We start from the raw sequence: 13865 nt of genomic DNA on the forward strand, positions 1-13865 counted from the left end.
AAAGAATGGAAGATGTCAAGCTAATGACAATAAAGAAGCACTTGTTGGGAGGCAACCCAACCTGAGGTAGTTTTCTTTTCATAGCTTTTTCAATAAAAATGTTGAATGATTAGTATGCATTGCAAGATGCTAAGTTTGGTGTTGCACACCAAAACAATTTAAGGGAGAATGAAGGATTCTATGTTTGGTGTTCCACCAAAATCTCACTTAAAAGAACATTCTCACCTCCTGCATAATGCTAGCTCCAAGCAATCAAACAAATTATCCAACTATTTAACTGCTTTCTAGCTTTAATTCCATAACCTTTAGCAAGAACACATGGTTTCACATATGGTTAACTTGTTGCATCAGAGGTAGTGGCAAGCAATTAAGTTTGGTGTTCCCACACCAAAATAAATTCAAAAGACACACTGAATCTATGCATACTAACCATTCATTTAAGGGCTTGAGAAGCAAGCAACTTTTGAGAATTATGCAGGAAATTAGCCAACAATTGAAGACAATTTGCATTGTGACTAAAAAGGGATACAACAAGAGGAAGAATGAAAAGCTGCAACCCAAAAGGTTGTATCTACACTTGATCCTTGTTGTTGTGAAAAGTTTTAATTCAGGAATTCTTGTATGTCTTGCTAAAGTGTTCATCTAGTTGCAAGTGAAGTTGTTTGATTAAGTATGCTTATCTGCATAATGCTTGTCATTCATCACTTAGCTTTAAATTTTGTTTTGTTTCCCATATGCTTAAATAAAAGAGAAATGTTTGAATTAGAAAGTAAATATCCAATGTTGCATAAGTTAGAATGGAAGTTAATGGTGGTATATGTGTTTGATTAAATGCATAACTCATGAAATAATTGCTGCATAATGTCATTTTCATTGAAGTGTGAGCTAGCTTGCTGACATAAAGGTTCCTATCAGTAAAAAAAAAATAATATCCCTTGAGAACAAAATAAAACAGAAAGAAAAGGAAGAAGCAAAAGCCAATGTGGCAAGAAAAACAAAGGCTGGACACCAATAGCTTGGACCCTAGGACACATGCCTGTGGTGTTCTTGTACTGGGATATGCTTGGACAAGTAAATTCTGAGGGGTATCTCAAAACCCGGTCACTTAGATCAACTGATTTGGGATGGCCAATTGAAAATCCACAATAAAGAGCAACTTAGATACAGAACATTTAGTTATCCAAAGAGATGCTGGGCATCAATGATCCTAGGAGGAAATAGTGAGTCATGTGTCTGTGGTGGAAAGATGTTGAGTAAAAATAAAGCCAAAGGCTACTGCAACATTGGACACCAAGCCTTCATAGAAGAATAAGCTTGTTAAGCAAAATGAGAAAAGAAAATAAAGAGTAAACCTTATAACAGCAAGTTTAGTAAGCCTTTGAGGAAAAGTGTATATTATGTAACAGCAACCAATAACTGAGTTATCATTGTCTGCATAAAAACTCCATGAATCAAAGATTTAAGTTTGGTGTTGTGATGACAAGTCATCATATACCCATTTTTCAAGCTAATTTCACTTGTTTCACTAGTATTTATGCACTTTCTTGCATCCTAAGTAAGTAATTTGGAATGAAAATGCATGACTTCTTTAAATCAAACAACCACCATTAAATTGATGCTAAATCATGAGGTTTGAACTAAAATTAATTGATTTTTAATGAATTATAAACCTTATGAGTTTGGAGATACTTTGATTGGTTGCTTTGGTTTCTTGTAGGTGAAGAAAGGAAGAAAAGAAGAAAAATGTGGCTTAAGAAGTGTGGCCATGGAAGGAGAAGTGTGGTGCAACATAGAAGGAGGAAGCAAACACTGCTCTCCACAAGAGCACACTGCTCTCCAAGAGAGCAGCATAATAAACCAAGCCTCCAAAATATCACTGCCGTGCCCACAATAAGAGCGGAGCACAATTCTATGCCAAAGACCAAAGGAAGCAAAAATTCTGCCCTGCCCTCCTCAAGAGCAATATCGGGCTTCATCCAAGAAAAATTCAAAGGAAATTACTCTCCTAGTGTTACCCATGGGTTTCAAACCCAAGAACAAAGAGGAAAGGAGTAGCGCTCAAGTACAAGGGAAACAAGCAAAATTTGGCTTGTTTTCAATCTCCAAGAATCGAACACAAGACCTTGGGGAAGCAAGGAACTAGGCGTTACTTTGGTGCCAAGAAAACCAAGGAAAAAGGGGGCAGCGTGTGCTTCCACCAGGTTTCGAACCTGGGACCTCACCTTTGGTTGCCTTGCTGCGCTGCCCACAAGGAGAGCAGAGCAGCAATTCTTGGCATGGGCAGCGATTCTTGGTGCACGGCCAGCGCATAAATTGGCACGGGCATGAGCACTTGGCACACAGCAAGCACGCACAGAAGGCAAGCATGCATGCACACTGCCCTGCTCTCCGCAAGGGCAAGGTAGCATCTTGAACGCCCAACACACGCAGCACGAGTACGCAATGAGGCCGCATGCACCATTTTCCTGCTCTGCTCTCCACAAGAGCAGAGCAGCCTCTTGGAAGCTAAATTCTTCATGGGCTGAAAATTGGATTAAAAATCCAATTTAATTCATTTCTTCACCAAATCAAAAGCCCATCCAAATTCCAAAATCCAAGAATAGAAAGTGTATAAATAGGAGATAGTTTGATGTAATTAGGACCTTTCTTTTGATTTTGGAATTCTTACATTTGGGAGACTTTATTTTCTTTGAGAGCTTGGAACTGAGATCTGAGAGAATTGGGAAGGAGAATTGATCTCTCTTCTTCCTTGTTCTTGCTTGAGCATTTTTACTTTTCTTGTTTGAGTCTTGGGTGTGAAGGATTGAGCAAATGGATCTGGGAAGGCAATTGAGGTCTAGACTTTGCTATCTAGTCTCTGGAGTCCTGAGATCCACTTTTCCTTTTGGTTCTTCTGATGAACCACTGCTGCAATTTGAATTTCAATTTGCTGTTTGAGATCTAGTCAATTTCAATTCATCTCTTGTTTAGTTAATTGTTGCAATTTAATTTCCCTTGCTTAAATTCTGAATTCCCAGTCCTCAAATCCCTTTTCTATTCAAGCAATTTATATTTCTTGCACTTTAAGTTACTGCAATTTACATTTCTTGCATTTTAAGTTTCAGTCATTTAATTTCTTGTTCTTTAAGATTCAGCACCTTTTCTTTCAGTTCTCTTTAATTTCTGCAATTTATCCCTCTCCCTTTACATTTTCTACTATTTACTTACTGTTGGATACAAAATCACTCAACCAATACTTGATTCGCTTGACTAAATCAACCACTGAACTAAAATTGCTCAATCATTCAATCCTTGTGGGATCGACCTCACTCCCGTGAGTTTTATTACTTGATGCGACACGGTACACTTGCCGGTGAGTTTTGTGTTGGATCGTTTTCCACACATCAATCGTATCCACAGAGATTGGCAAACTCAAACAGTTTTAATTGATTGGTGAATTAGTCAAGCGGATCAATAATAGTGTGAAGTGCAGAATCGTAAATGGCATAAATGTAAATGACTAGAATATAAAGAAAAGCAGTAAAGTGCAGGAATGGAAATTGCAAAATGTAAATTGCTGAATCATAAATGACTTGAATGTAAATGGGAACGGGGAATTACTGAAGGTAAAATTGAGCTATAAAGAAATGGATAGATAAGAATGGGGGAATTCATTGAGATTGGGAGATGTTGCCTCTTTAGATCAAATCTAGCTTAGATCTTCTTCAATCATGCAACTCACTGTCCTCTTGAAAATCATGATTGATTGAGCCCCAATCCCTTGGTGACTCAATCTCTCAGATCTTGATCAATAGCCAATTCCTTAGTCTAATTGCTCATGAAGAGAGATATGCCTAGTCCCTGATTATACCACACACCTTTGTAGATCCAGGTAAAAGGGGGATTATATGTCACGTATCCTATCACCAAAACCCATAATCTACTCAAATGTGAGAAGGGATTTCAAGCATGGTTTCATGTTTCCTTTTCCAAGGTTCCCATGAAACCCAATTACATTCAATCTCTTTCCCAAGATGATTGAATGCTAGAATGAAGAGCAAAATTCCTCCTAGCAAATCAAGAGAAGATGAAGAGAAGAAGAATTTCACTATTATCAATCCATCAAGTACAACAGAGCTCCATCTCTCAATGAGAGGGAAGTTAGCTACTCATAGCTTAGAAAGTACTCAAAAGTGGAATGTAAAATTGGATCTAGAACTAACTGCTTAACCCCTTCTTCAGTATTCCTTTGGGGTATATATACTACTCCTAGTAAAATAAAAGAATTACAAAAGTGAAAAATGGAAAATTACATTTCAGAGGGAAAGAAAGCACTCAATAAACGTGACCCCTTAGTAGGCGTGTGGCTGGCGCTTCTCAGGCGTGTCACGTGCCCTGCAAAATGGCTTGGCGTGCCACGCTCAATCCTTCAAGTGGCACGCTCGTCCTTCTTTCAACCTTGGCGTGCCACGCCTTCAAACTCAAGTGGCACGCCATACTGGCATTCTTGTGTTGGCGTGCCACGCCTTCGAGCTCAAGTGGCACGCCCTTTGATTTCTCCACTTTCCTTGCCTCTGGAAAATTGAACTGGCGTGCCACGCCCTTATTGTGTGCTTGGCTAAGCTCTCTGAAAAGTTTCACTAGCATGGCATGCCCAAGGTCTGGTGTGCCACGCCCTTGTTAGGTGAATGGCCCTTCTGCTTGTCTGCCTCTGAATGACACTGGCGAGCCACGCCTTGTTGCTCAAGTGGCACGCCTAAGTGAGGAATAGTGAATGGCGTGCCACGCCGTCGAGCTCAAGTGGCACGCCCCATGTAATTGGCCTCTTCCACCCTCTCTGGAAAGTTATACGAGCATGCCACGCCTGAAGGTTGGCGTGCCACGCACATGATCTTGTCTCGTTCCAGTAAGTGGCGTTCCACGCCTTGGCCTTCAAGTGGCATGCCAAAGTGAGTTTTTGGGACTGGCGTGCCACACCTTCGACACCAAGTGGCACGCCTAGTTCTTTCTTGCCTTTAGCCCCTTCTCTGGATCATTGCACCAGCGTGCCACGCCACGTTGCTCAAGTGGCACGCCCATATATTTGTGCATTCTTCAAGCTTGGCGTGCCACTCCTAGGTCTTCATGTGGCACGCCAAAGTGACTTTCTGGAACTGGCATGCCACGCCTTCGACACCAAGTGGCACGCCGTAGTGGAGGTTCTTCTTGAGGTAATGAGTTGGCGTGCCACGCCTGGGTCTTCAAGTGGCACGCCCATAGTAGTTGATGGAACCGGCGTGCCACGCCCTTCTTGTGTCCTCCTTTTTATTCTCTGGAATTTATTACTAGCGTGCCACGCCCAGTCCCTGACGTGCCACGCCCACATGCATGCTTGGATCTACCTTCTGGAATTTAGTACTGGCGTGCCACACTTGGTTCCTGGCGTACCACGCCAGTGCATTTTTGTGGCGTTTGCTCTCAAGTGGCACGCCAGTTTCACACGCCCAGCTTCTTGCTTGACTTCTACCCATTTTTGATACCTATTTCACCTGCAATTCAGCACAACTCATCTCAAAGTAATGTACCATAATGTTCATCAAATAATGCATGAATTGTATTGATCAAATGAGATTTGTGCTCTTTTATGGTCTTCTTTATACAAGAAAGAAAGGTAGATGATGCAAGTCATCACAACACCAAACTTAAGTTTTTCTTGTCCCAAGCAAATCAATGTGAGTAAACTTTTATATATTGATGCCTTGGCTTCAAAAGATTACAATACAACTAAGAGTAAAACTAAGTGTCTAACACATGTATGAATATTTTAATTGTCATGGAAAGCTCTTGGATCCTTAAGGGCTCACTCAGGTATAGGCCTTAAGGGTCCTTTCTATTGATTGTCACCTTGAAGTAGTAAAGGTTATCTTGCTTTCTTGACCATGACTCTAAGTGTTTTGTCTCAAGACAACCCTTTTATTAAGCTTTCAATTAGCACTCCCAAACCAGTTGGTTTTAGGGTACTAGGTGTTTAGACACCCCTAAGAATTTACTTGCCCAGGTCTCTTCTTGACACATCTTCACCACAAACATCTACTAGGATTATTACTTCTTTTTGAGCTTTTTCATGTTTCTTTTTCTTTTCTATCCCAGTAGTTGATGCTCAGAGCCTTGGGTCTTTATTGCTTACTACATCTTGGTTCTATGGATATTCAAGGAACACCCCTTAGCCTTCCCTTTGTTATACCTTTTAGGACTAGTTCTCTCCATGACTCATTTTCTTTTTAGTTCATCCAAGGTTCTACTCTTAGCTTTTTGTTTCTTAGTTTGTTTGATGATCCCTCTTGGCCTTGGTCTCTCTTATTATTTTTGCACAACTCACAGTAACTCTTATGGAGACAAGCTCTACTTTTATTTAATTGAAGTGAAGACTTGAAATACATTGCGTTTTCTTTCTTGTAAAAAAAGACTCATAAAGACTTCAAACAGGAATTGACACTAAGCATAAAACATAAACTATCCTAGCATGATTATTCAAAGAGTAAATAAAGCAAAACTTAAACTTAGTGTAGAAATTTGGAAAGTGTCAACCATGGGACTCAACAACCTTGAGCAGCTTCATCTTCAGTTCATTGGCCCCTTCTCTTTGTCCTTCTTCTTGGGAGGGGATAAGCCACCTTCCTCTGGCTTGGAGGAACCTTCTTGAGCCTTGGCATCCTTGGGCTTCCAAAATCCTAGCCTCCTCATGTAGTTCTTCTCATTTTCCTTATGTTTGGCTAAGATTTCCTCTTGTCTTGCACTTAGCTCTTCCATCCCTTGCATGAAAGTTGGGTATCTTGGGTTTAGAGCGGCAACAGCGTTACACAAGTGATTCAGCTTCGCTTGTGTGCTGATGTCATACTGCCTCCTGGATAATGTCCTGGCATCATAGAAATGCCTGAATTTGGCCAAGTTTCTCTGCTGCCAAACTTGCCTTGCTCTCCTATTTTGTCCAGTGCACTTTGCACTTCTCCCCAGTCAAATTGTTCTTGCTGTTCCTTTCTCATATGCTCCCAATTCTCTTGGAGTTGTTGAATATTTTGGTTGACTTGGCTCCATTGTTGTTGCTGAGCCTTCTTTAATTGGTTGACATCTTCCTTCAAATAGTGTAGATCTCCCCTCATTTGGTGTACATCTCCTTGCAGTTGCTCCCAATTAAAACCTTCTGGAAATTGTTGATATTGGTAGTGTGGTGGTGCTTGAAGTGCTAGGAATTGAAGTTGCTCTTTTGCCTCTCCCTCTCCTTATTGTTGTTGTGGTTCATGAGCATGGGCTCTTCTTTCTCTAGCCCTGTTGAGTAGGTGGATAGCCACTACTTTTGCCATCTTCTTGGCAGTGATGAACTTGCCTTGCTTCACAAGCACTTCATCAATGATCTTTTCAACTCCAGCCTCATCACACAGCCTTTGTATGATGCTAGAGAATGCCAACCTTGTGTTGTCATTGGTGCTTTTCAGTACTTTGTTGATGTTGTTGGCAATTATCTCCCCCACATTGATGTTCTCTCCTTTCATGATGTTGTAGATGATCACAGCTCTCTCCTTGGTCACCTCTGAAGTGTTGGATGTAGGGATTAGGGATCTCCTCAAAAACTCTACCCACCCTCTAGCTTGGGGGCTCAAATCTTTTCTCCTCAATTGGTTGGGTATCCTATCCTTGTCGTTGATCCACTGCACATTCATCACACATATTTCGCTCAAAATCTCCTCAAACCCAGGGTCTTGTTGCTTCATTCTCTCTTCATAGCTCCGAGTGGAGCTTGTCCTCTTCACCATTAGCATTCTTTCTATGCTAGAGGGGCTGTAGTCAATGGATTTCCCCCTCACATAACTAATGTAGCCATATTATTGCCCTGGTTGAGGTACCGCATTGGCATAGAACTCCCTCACCAAGCTTTCAATAACTTTCCTTGGTGGGTTGCATAGAAGTGACCAACCCCTCTGCTCAATCTCAATGTTGATCTCGATGTGTGCATTCCTCCCTAATTGAAATCCAACTTCTGGGATGATTTCTCTCTCACTCACCCAACCATAAAACTGATTTTAGTTGAATGCGGAGAGGAACTTGTAGGTGTTGAAAGAGCTTGAGAATCCAGAGGTTGGTTCCCTGGTTCTTCTTTTCTTTGAGGTTGAGCTTTTTTGCCATTAGGTTAGGAGAGTGTGAAAAAAAATAGGGGGTTCAAAAGAAAGAGAAGGCAAAACAAGGTTTTGCTCCAACATCAAACTTAGGACTTGATTGTCCCAATCAAGAAAAGAAGGAAGAAAGTAGGGGATAGTAGAAGATGAGAAAATATGCGAAAGTGAGTGTTATAGGGGTTGTTGAAGTGGGGAGAGGAGATGCGGATTAAGGCTTTTATTGTGGGTGAATGGTTGTTGTTCGAAGGTGGGAAATAAAAGGGATTAAATGTTTTTCCACTTTGGGAAGTGGCACCTAGCGTGGGAAGAGGCGCCAACTCTTTTCCTCACAGTGTCTTCTGCGTGTGTTGAGTTCCAAAGTGCAAGTACACTTTGACTTCCTTGTTTTGTGAGTTGTTCACCATGTGGGCCCTATCTTCTCTCCTGAAAATGAAACTGATCCCATTAGTAATGACAAAATACCCCCTTCACATTTCTTCTCATCAAGAAAGAATTGGTTTGCAACTGATGGGTGTCCATTGGGACACCAAACTTAATTCCTTGGCATCTTAATAAATTACTTTCATTATTGTGTATTTAATGTGTTCATAAGAGTGGAATAACATAAATCCTTTCATTTTCTTTTGATCCCAACTCCTCTGAACTCATTAACTCACATTTATTTCTTGTCCAAAGTATTAAGTTCTTTCAACTTGGGTGAATTGGGCTGCTATGTGATTATTGATGGTGGCCACACCAAACTTAATCTCTGGGCTTACTTTTCAGAATCAAATTATTAATTTTTTGTAAGCCTATATTAAGTGGGTGAGAGGCCACACCAAACTTAGCATTTTAGCTAGTCTTCAGCCCATTCACTCATCATTAGTCATGCATTCATCAAGTTGCAAATCTCAAATAGAAAGAAATAAAAGAGTGTAAAAATGATCTACTATCAAAGCAAATATCAAACTTCCTAATCTTACAATTATAATCTAGTCCTAATTACAAAAAAAAATGAAACTATCACAGAATTTAAACTACTTCTAAAAAAGCAATTAAATCAAAAGGATAAAGTGTTGGGGTGCCTCCCAACTAGCGCTTCTTTATTGTCATTAGCTTGATATTCCTTCCTCTTTAGCTGAGCTTGTAGCTCACTCTCTGCTCCTCCAATGAGCCTCCCAATTAGTGTTTGAGTCTATGGCCATTGACAGAGAAAGTTCTCTGAGTCTTGTCTTCCATGAGATCCACATGACCATAGGGAAACACCTTGATTATGGTGAAAGGTCCTGACTATTGAGACTTAAGTTTTCCAGGGAAGAACTTGAGTCTTGAGTTGTAGAGTAACACCTTTTGTCCTTCAGTGAACTCTCTTCTTGCTATCTTTTGGTCATGCCCCCTTTTTGTGTTCTCTTTGTAGATTTTTGCATTCTCATATGCTTGGTTTCTAAACTCTTCCAGTTCATTGAGTTACATTAATCTCTTTTCTCCAGCAGCCTTTTCATCAAAATTGAGTAGTTTTAAAGCCCAGAAAGCTATGTGCTCTAATTCAACTGGTAAGTGGCAAGCCTTGCCAAATACTAGTTGGTATGGTGACATCCCAATGGGGGTTTTGAAGGCTGTCCTGTAGGCCCAAAGAGCATCGTCTAGCTTCCTAGACCAGTCCTTTTGTGAGTTTCCAACAGTTTTTTCAAGTATTCGTTTCAGCTCTCTGTTGGAGATCTCGACTTGTCCCTTGGTCTGTTGGTGGTATGGAGTTGCCACTTTGTGTTTTACTCCATATCTGAGAAGCAGTGCTTCCAATTGTTTGTTGCAAAAGTGTGACCCTCCATCACTAATGAGAGCTCTGGGAACTCCAAATCTGCTGAAGATGTTCCTTCTCAAGAAGCTTATCACCACCTTGTTGTCATTTGTTGCAGTAGCTATGGCCTCTACCCATCTTGAAACATAATCAACAGCCACTAATATGTAGCTATTTGAGTAGGAGGTTGGGAAGGGTCCTATGAAATCTATTCCCTATACATCAAATAGGTCCAGCTCTAGTATGTATTGCTGTGGCATCTCATTTCTCTTGGTTAGATTGCCAGGCCTTTGACATTCATCACACCTTGACACCATTTCCTTGGCATCCTTAAACACTGTTGGCCAGTAAAATCTGGATTGGAGCACCTTTGCTGCTGTCCGTTCTCCACTAAAGTGACCTCTATATGCTGATCCATGGCATTGCCATAACACTTCTTGCCCTTCTTCATGGGATATACACCTTCTTAGGACGCCATCAGTACACTTTTTGAACAAATAGGGGTCATCCCATATGTAGTGTTTGGCATTCTTGATTAGCTTCCTCCTCATGTGCTTGTTGATGTTTGTTGGTAACTCCCCAATAGCCTTGAAGTTAGCTATGTCTGCAAACCAAGGGGCTACTTGAATCATCATCAATTGTTCATCAGGAAAGCTTTCATTTACTGCAACTTGCTGCATTTCTTCTTCTTGTGGGATCCTTAAGAGGTGATCAGCTACTTTGTTCTCTGCTCCGCTCCTATCTTTAATCTCAATATCAAATTCTTGGAGCAGCAGGATCCACCTTATCAGTCTAGCCTTAGATTCTTGTTTGGTAAGCAAGTACTTGAGTGCTGCATGATCAGTGAACACAATTACTTTTGAGCCAATAAGATATGATCTAAACTTATCAAAAGCAAAAACTATGGCTAAAAGTTCTTTCTCTGTGGTAATATAGTTCCTTTGATTCTCATTAAGGACCTTGCTAGCATAGTAGATTACATGTACTAGCTTATCTTTCCTCTGTCCTAGAACGGCACCAACAGCAAAATCAGATGCATCACACATTAGTTCAAAGCGAAGATCCCAACTTGGTGGTGCTATGATAGGTGCAGAGGAGAGTCTCTTTTTAAGTTCATCAAAGGCTACCATGCATTCTCTATCAAAAACAAAAGGAGTATTCGAGACAAGTTGGTTGCTAAGGGGTTTTGCAATCTTTGAAAAGTCTTTAATAAACCTCCTATAGAACCCAGTATGTCTGAAAAAGCTTCTAATTGCTTTGACATTGCAAGGTGGAGGTAATCTTTCAATTACTTCCACTTTTGCTCTATCTACTTCTATGCCATCTTTTGAAATCTTGTAACCAAGAACCACCCCTTCAGTCACCATAAAATGGCACTTCTCCCAGTTTAGAACAAGAGAAAGATGGTATAGACAATTAGAATATGAGTCTCCAAACACAGAGAAGTCATCCATAAATACTTCTATGAACTTCTCAATCATATCCGAAAAAAATGGAGAGCATGCACCTTTGAAATGTTGCAGGTGCATTGCACAATCCAAAGGGCATTCTCCTATAAGCAAATACACCATATGGACAAGTAAATGAAGTTTTTTCCTGATCTTTGGGATCTACAACAATTTGGTTGTAGCTCGAGTATCCATCTAGGAAACAATTATACTCATGTCCTGCCAGTCTCTCAAGCATCTGGTCCATGAATGGTAACGGAAAGTGGTCCTTCCAGGTGGCTTCATTAAGCTTCCGGTATTCAATGCACATACACCATCCAGTTACCATTCTTGTGGGTATCAATTCATTCTTCTCATTTGCCACAACAGTGATCCCCCCTTCTTAGGAACTACTTGCACCGGGCTTACCCAAGGGCTGTCCGAGATGGGATAAATCACCCCTGCTTGCCACAATTTCATAACTTCTTTCTGAACTACTTCATTCATAGTTGGGTTCAGCCTCCTTTGTTGCTGTCTTGAGGGTTTGGCATCTTCTTCAAGTAAGATTTTATGCATGCACATTGAAGGACTGATCCCCTTTAAATCTGAAAGTGTCCAGCCTATGGCATCCTTGTGTTGTCTCAGCACTTGGATAAGTTCCTCTTCTTGCTCCTTGCTCAGACTTGAATTTATAATCACTGGGTAAGTGTTGTTAGCACCCAGATATGCATACTTCAAGCTGGGTGGTAAGGCTTTCAGCTCTAATTTTGGTGAATCTGCATTTTTATTGTCTGTGGTGGTTGGCATGATTGAGCTCCTCATGGTTGCTTGTGGTAGTTTTCTATCTGGTGCTTGTTCCAGTTCAATGTTTTCTTTACATTGTTCTCCCCCCATAACTTCTTGAACTATCTGTTCCATGGTATCTACCATCATGTATTCTCCTATGGGTTCCTTGGGGTAGCTCATTGCTTTAAAGACGTTGAAGACCATTTTTTCTTCATGCAATCTCAAGAATAGTTCCCCTTTTTGTACATCAATGATGGCTCCAGTAGTAGCTAGAAATGATCTTCCCAGGATAATTGACGTGTTGGCCTCTTCCTCCATGTCTAGCACAACAAAATCAGCAGGGTCAGGGAAAATGAACTCCCCCACTTTCACTAGCAAATCTTCCACCACCCCATGTGAAAACTTAAATGTTCTATCAGCCAATTGGAGTGTCATTCTTGTTGGCTTTGCCTCCTCAATTTTCATCCTTCTCATCATCGTTAGGGACATAAGATTTATGCTAGCTCCCAAATCACACAAAGCTTTCTCATTAGTGATGTCCCCTATGATGCAAGGGATTTGAAAACTCTCTGGATCTTTCAGCTTTTGAGGTAACTTCTTCTGTATGATGGCACTGCACTCCTCAGTCAATACTATAGTTTCTTTTGCTCCCCAGTTCCTCTTTTTGGTTATGAGCTCCTTCAAAAACTTGGCATAGAGTGACATTTGTTCTAATGCCTCAGCAAATGGTATATTAATTTGGAGCTTCTTGAAGATCTCTAGGAACTTAGAAAACTGGCCATCCTTCCCATCTTTTCTCAATCTTTGAGGGTATGGTGCCTTTGGTACATAAGGCTTCAAAAGTGGTTTTGGTAGAGGTGAAGCTAGGATCTCCCCTTCATCCTCTTTTCCATGTTTTGATGCAACCTCTTCATGATTATCTTTGCTTGGGGCTTCTTCCTCTACAATCTTCCCACTTCTTAGAGTTATAGCTTTGCATTCCCCTCTTGGATTAGCCATGGTATCGCTGGGAAATGTGTGAGTGGAAAGTGGGATTTGTTTGGAAAGAATCCCTACTTGTGCTTCCAACTTTGAAATTGCTGCACCTTGATTTTTCAGATTTGACCTATATTCCTCTTGATTAGCATCTATCCTTCTGTCAGTTTGTGCTTGTCTGTCCATGAGGGAGGAGACTGCCCCTGAAATTTGGGATGATAGTTGTGCTATTGCAGCCTCCATCCTCTCAAAGTTGCTCTTGATTTTGCATGATTGCATGGTTGAGGATGGTGCGTCTTGATTGAGGTTGTTGTGTATGGGTTGGTTGTTATGGTATGAATTGTTTTATGAGTTATGGTAAGGTCTATAGTTCCCTGTTTGATGGTTGGGTTTGTGGGTTTGTTGATTTGATGGATAAGGCTTGTTGTGGTCCTGGTTGTGGTTTTATTGATTTTCCCACCCAAAGTTTGGGTGGTTCTTCAAACCTGGGTTGTATGTCTTAAAGTGTGGGTCATATGGTGTTCTAGATGAATTGTGCACATAATTAACTTGTTCCCAGTTACCTTCAGATTTTGATACATTTCCTTCTTGTTGAGGAGTTTGGTCTTGAATAACTGAGGCTTGGTTGGCCTCCATCCTCTTGGTTAGGGCTGCTATTTGTGCTGCAATTGCTTTGTTCTGAGCTAACAAAGCATCTACAGAATTGAGTTCTAGCACTCCCTTCTTCTGAGTCGTTTCTGAGGCATAGAAATACTCATTTTCAGCTACAGC

The 13865-nt window shown here is 40.9% G+C and overlaps 1 pseudogene; it reads right to left on the reverse strand.

The window, feature by feature from the left end:
* Window positions 1–9398: 9398 nt before the first annotated feature.
* Window positions 9399–13373, reverse strand: LOC110273000 (uncharacterized; annotated as a pseudogene).
* Between the last annotated feature and the right edge of the window lie 492 nt (window positions 13374–13865).

The sequence above is a fragment of the Arachis duranensis genome, chromosome 6 (assembly GCF_000817695.3).
Source record: "Arachis duranensis cultivar V14167 chromosome 6, aradu.V14167.gnm2.J7QH, whole genome shotgun sequence".
Lineage (NCBI taxonomy): Eukaryota > Viridiplantae > Streptophyta > Magnoliopsida > Fabales > Fabaceae > Arachis > Arachis duranensis.